A 6,000-nucleotide genomic window follows, 5' to 3' on the forward strand; every position below is an offset into this window, starting at 1 on the left:
CTCCTTTTCTTTGCTGTAGATTGCCAAGTATCTTAAACAAAGGTGCTCAAAAGAATTGAGGTCTGAGCATATCAAATATATCAGTCTTATCACAGAGGCATACCATAAACTGCTTTGCATATGCAAGGAGCAGATGTAAGTGTAATGGTTTTCTTTTCCCCTCTTATCTTTCTTGATTTTTTATTTTAATTTTAGTTGTGGAATACAGTTTTTTTTTTAATTAAAAAAAGAAAAAAAAAAAGTTTATTTAGGACTTAATGTTCTAATGAAACTAGTCTCATTTCCTATTTTCTTAGAACTTCCAACTACTGTTATTTCCGTTTCTGGCACAAGGCAACTCAAGAAGTGACTTCAGACTCATTAGCTTGACCCGGATTTGGTGTCATTAAAATATTCCCCTCATTTTGACTTATGGAGTAGTTTTCAATTTTTATTTCTTTCCTTTTTGTTCTTACTACTTTATTTAGGGAAAATTTTGTCCATAAATTCTTGATACTGTATCTATTTTAGTAGTCGGAAGGTGGGTCTGTTTGCATTCTTTTGCTACTAGGCCATATATGGCAGTTCTTTGGCATTATCTCAAATATATTTCTCATGTATGCATTTTGTTCTATAGGGCAAACTTCGCTCTCAGTCTACTGATTGTTGTAATTGAACTCTTGGACTTTGGGACTCCACAAAGCAAGACCATGTTCGTATTTTAGGATGCAAAACCTTGACCGGATTCATTCATTGTCAGGTGATTTTAGGATGTAATTGGCATCATTATCTAATAAGTTACTTATATATCTTGCTACTTTTTCTTTGCATCATACAAACTGGTTAATCCCTTCAAGACTTCAATATAAGTGTTGTGTTTGCTCTTAACAATCTGTTGTTGCGAAATCAGTAGATTTTTCTGCTTGGTGAAACATCCATTCAGTGCAGAAACTGATCTTAAATTACATATTTCCCCCATTGTTGGTATACTATTGACTTTTTTCTTCTTCTTATTGGTTGTGGTGGAAAACATAGATTTTCCTCATATCGAAGGGAAGTGCAAAGATCAAACAATTGGAAGAAAAAGATATAAACTTTGAACATTTAACAGCTTGATAGGCATTCTGCACTTATAGATGCACTCATTTATTTTTCTTTTTCTTCCTTTCTTTGAATTTTTGTAACTGGAAAGTTAATCAGAAATTTAAGGCAAAAGTGTAAAGGTTGAAAGGTTATTGAGCTTATCCTCCAAAATATTGGAACTAGTGATAGGTTTTTCCTTGTCATGGACAACGAACCTGAATGGAAAAGGAGGCTCTTGATCCCTATATATATATATTGGAGGGGGGGTTGGATTGGTTTACAATTGTTATAAAGGGATCCTCTTCAATCATTTGATCTGAAAGTGGAGCATTCATTTGAGCATCTGATTAGATTTGGGATGATGCTTAGATTGTGGATTTGTGCCAACAGTTTGTGAAGTGCTTGCTTACTTGGACCAGATGCCATCAAGTTATGGATTTGGTTTTTGTCCTTAACAAAGTTTCTGAATTTTGTTTTACTTCTACCTTTCATGCTTACTTTTTTCTAATCAATGAACAATGAACAGGCTTCTTTTATGATTTTACTCTCATCTTTACTTTTACGGTTACTTCTCCATATGTTTTATGCTGGTTCTGTTCTTGCCTTTGTGCATGAACAGGCAGATGGAAGTTATGCTCCCAATATTGAGAAATTGGTTCCTAGAGTATGCATGCTTGCTTGCACGTGAGCCTGGGAAGGAATATAGCAAGTGCTTTTTGACGGTATCAAGTTTGCAATGCCTTTCAGCTATGGTAGTTGGTGGGTTTTTTTTTTTTTTTTTTCCGGTTGTAATGTTTTCTTGTTAACGCAACATGAGCACAATCTTTTTTTAAATTTACCTCCATCTAATTCCTCATTGAGTCAAATTGATTTTTCACATTTCAGGTGTGGTTTATGGCAGATTTTTCACATGTTCTTGATGGTTTTGATGAGGTGACTGGTTTTCTAATGCTTTAGTATGTGTTGGCAATTGGACCCAGTGTTTAATTTTTATGACTTATTTCCTGGCACAGTGTGAATAAATTGAGCTTTGGAGCTAGTAGCTGCACAAGGAAAACAGTTTAAAGTTAGAAACAACAATGTGGAAATGTTTTAAAAGAGGAATGATTAGGGGCTGTGGTAGGTACTTTCCACAATGAGAGTAGTTTCTTCTGAAATAACTTTAGGTGTAGCTCATATATTGTGTCTAGGGCTGGCATTCCAAGACTTCACACCCTTGTTAGATTTTTGACATGTTTACTCATATTGATGCATGTTTGACATAGTCTGGATGTGTCTGCAGACTGCATTTAGTTCTAGGAGATCATTGAGTTTGATATGTATCCATCTAACATTATCTGCGTCTGACGCTAACACAGGTAATGGTAGTTACATAGGTTCAACGGTTTGTAAACCTGTAGCAAGTTATAATTAAAGCATGCGCATTCATGTATATATGCGAGTCTGATAATCAAGTCTCTCTACTTGTGAATATACTTCCAATTTAAGCTTCTGTTTGTACATCTTGAAATCTTGGCTATATTAAGTTTAATTGGGTTCTTCAATCATGAATTTCTTTTGATTTAAGGATTTATACTTTGCGCAGATTGTGCATGCCACACTGGATAACTGCGAACCAGATATAAATCTTGTAGATGATGTCGAAAGGGGGGAGCCAGATCACAATTGGGTTGATGAAGTAGTTAGAAGTGAAGCAAGGGGTGGTGTGGGTGTTGGCAGTGATCTCAGCCTGAGCTACCTTAGGCCAAGACGAGAAAAAAAAAAGATTGCACTCTATTGACTCGGTAATAATGAGCAAAAGCTTTCCAAGGAGCTCGCTTCTCTCTCCCTCCTCGAAGAAAGTTTTCTGCACCAAAAATCCAGAATCAAGTGACTTGAGTTGGGAGATTCGAACACTGCCTTCTTCCATCGCTCCTTGCGAGCCAGGCTTAGTTCCAACTCTATCACCCAACTCATCTCTTCTGATGGAACCCCTATTTCCTCAGTCTCCGGGATCAAGGCCGAAGCTGCCTCCTTCTTCTCTTCTCTTTTCAATCCCTCTTCACAACCCCGTCTCCACCCTTCCCCCTAATCTCATCAACAAATTTGTTCCCCCTTCTCTATCTGATTTCCTTCTGTCTATCCCCTCGGATGACGAAATCTCCAATGCCATTCTCTCCCATAAAGCCAACAAAGCCCCTGGTCCTGATGGCTTTAGTATAGGTTTCTTTCTCAGTTGCTGGGACTCGATCAAAGGAGAACTCTTCAAAGCCATCCGCAGTTTCTTCTTCAAACCCAGTCAACTTGCCCAGATCAATCAAACTTTCCTTTGTCTCATTCCCAAGCTGGATGGAGCCTCCTCCTTGTCTAATTTCAGACCCATCTCATTGTGTAACCTCCTTTACAAGTTCATCGCAAAGATCCTTGCCAATAGGATCCAGCGAGTCATCCCTGATCTGGTCAACCCTAATCAATCCGCGTTCATCTCAGGCCGGAGCATTGCGGACAATATCATCATCTGCTCTGAGATTGTTCGTGGTTTTGATCGCAAATCCCATTCCCCTACTGCTCTCTTGAAGATTGATCTCCATAAAGCTTTTGATTCCATCCGATGGGACTTCATCTGCAACGTGCTCACCCATATGGGCTTCCCTAGTGCTTTTGTGCGCTGGATTCATGCCTGCATCTCCTCCCCCTCCTACTCTGTTCTTGTCAATAGCTCTCCTGCCGGGTTTTTCAAGTCCTCGGTAGGCATTCGCCAAGGATGCCCCCTCTCCCCCTTCCTTTTTTCCCTCTCCCTTGAAGTCCTCTCTAGGAGCCTCCAATCCAAAACTAATCTCCATCTCATTTCCCCCATTCCCAAATGCAAGCACATCAACCTTACTCACCTGGCCTTCGTTGATGATCTGATGATTTTCTCCAAGGCCACCCCCTCCTCTATTGCTGCCATCATGGCCTCTCTCCGCCTTTTTGAGGACCTTTCTGGGCTCCGTATCAACCTCCTTAAATCCAAACTCTTCCTCGCTGGGATCCCCGAGTCTGATAGAGAAACCCTTCTCCGTCTCACTGGCTTCTCTCTCGGCTCCCTTCCTGTCAAATACCTTGGCCTGCCGCTCATACCCGCCAGGCTCTCCAGCCATCATTGCACCCCCATGCTTGATAATATCCACAAGCGCCTCCAGCTCTGGAAAGGCAGACTCTTATCCTATGCGGGTAGGCTTGAATGTAACAGATCGGTCCTCCAATCTTCCTACATTTACTGGTGTGGCATCTTCGCCATCCCTAAAGCCACCATCAAAGCTATTGAGAGCCTCTTCTGTGCTTTCCTTTGGAAAGGGAAAGAAACCTCTAAATTCTTACATCCAATCAGCTGGAAATCCGTCTGTCTTCCCAAAGCAGAAGGAGGCCTAGACATTCGCCGCATTTAGGACTCCAACATTGCCGGAATCCTCAAACTCATCTGGAAAATCTCATCCAAGCAAGATTCCATCTGGGTCCACTGGGTCTACTCCCATCTTCTTAAGAACGAGTCCATTTGGACTGCTCCTCTTCGCCTTGATGCGTTTTGGGTTTGGCGTAAGATCCTCCTTCTCCAGCCTCTTGCCCTTTCAGCCACCTCCACTGTTAATGGCTCCTCTACCTCTCTTTGGCTTGACCCTTGGCATCCCTTAGGCATCCTTTACAATGTCTTTGGCCCTAGAGCTGTCTACTCTTCTGGCATCCCCAAATCTGCCCCTGTCCCTCATCATATCGTTTGGTTCCTAGTCCCCTCCCTCTCCCCTTCCCTCTATCCTATCCCAAATTTGGCCTATCCTCCCCCCCATTAACCTCCCCTCTCCTGCCATTAGGGACAAGGCAATTTGGCTCCCCTCCCCCTCTAGTCGCTTTACCACTAGATCATCTTGGAACCTTGTCCGTAACCCTTCCGCCCCCGTCCCCTAGCACAACCTAGCCTGGTTCAAAGACTCAATCCCTCGCCATAGCTTTACAGCCTAGAGATCGCTTCACCTTTGCCTTCTTACACAAGCCTTTCTCCTGCACCGTCACATCCTTGTCCATCCCTCTTGTACCTTTTGCTGGAACGGTTTTGAGGACACTGCTCATCTCTTCTTTGCTAGCCCATTTTCTTCTACCATCTGGAAAAAAGCCCTTTCTTCCATCTGGTACCGAAGCAAGAGACACCTTCCATTTGATCGAGAATGCATCTGGTTGACCAAAGCTTTTAAAGGCAGCACCATCTGTGACAGTATTGGCAAACTTGTTTTTGGCTCTGTTGTCCGTCACATTTGGATGGAGAGGAATCTTAGGAGATGGACTTCTAAATCTAGATCTTTCGACTTGATTTGGAAAGACATCTCCTTTGAAGTTTCCTCTAAGATCAGCACTATCCCTCACTGTTCCTTCTTGGATACCCCAAGGAACAGGCACATTGTTGTTACCTGGGGTCTGGATAGCAGTTTGTTGCGGTCCCCTTCTAGTTTAAAGAGGACTTGACTCTTTTCTCTCCCCCCCCCCCCCTTTTCTCCTTGTACATTCCCCCCCCCCTTCTCTTTTCCTCCAGCCCCCTTATGGGGTTTGGTAATATATACTTACTCACCCAAAAAAAATAATGAGCAACCATACATGTTTAACTCCAAAAATGAGGTCCTTCATTATCATATTCTTGATTCATTATGTATTTTTCTGATGGAACTTTTTTCTTTCCATTCCTCTAAAGGTAAAAAAAAAATAATGTAGTGGACTGTGGTTAATACATTAGTTTACTTGCACAACAGAGAAGAGATTGAAAATCTAAAAATATGGGCTCAAATTTGTGTCCAGAAAATAGAAGAATTGGCCAAGGAGAGTACGACAATGCACCAGGTTTGAGATCCAATGTTTGCTTACTTTTTTTTTTTGGGTGAATAAATATATATTACCAAACCCCAGGAGGGGGCAGGAAAAGAGGAAGGGATATAC

At 41.6% G+C, this 6,000-nt stretch overlaps 1 long non-coding RNA gene across 1 annotated transcript; it reads left to right on the forward strand.

The window, feature by feature from the left end:
• The first annotated feature begins 1,774 nt into the window (after positions 1-1,774).
• On the forward strand, positions 1,775-5,940 carry LOC122656296. Its single transcript, XR_006332077.1, has 4 exons — positions 1,775-1,814; positions 1,948-1,995; positions 2,648-2,846; positions 5,817-5,940. It is a non-coding gene; the product is annotated as an uncharacterized LOC122656296 (long non-coding RNA).
• The last annotated feature ends 60 nt before the right edge of the window (positions 5,941-6,000 follow it).

Source organism: Telopea speciosissima, chromosome 1 (assembly GCF_018873765.1).
Source record: "Telopea speciosissima isolate NSW1024214 ecotype Mountain lineage chromosome 1, Tspe_v1, whole genome shotgun sequence".
In the NCBI taxonomy this organism is placed as follows: Eukaryota; Viridiplantae; Streptophyta; class Magnoliopsida; order Proteales; family Proteaceae; genus Telopea; species Telopea speciosissima.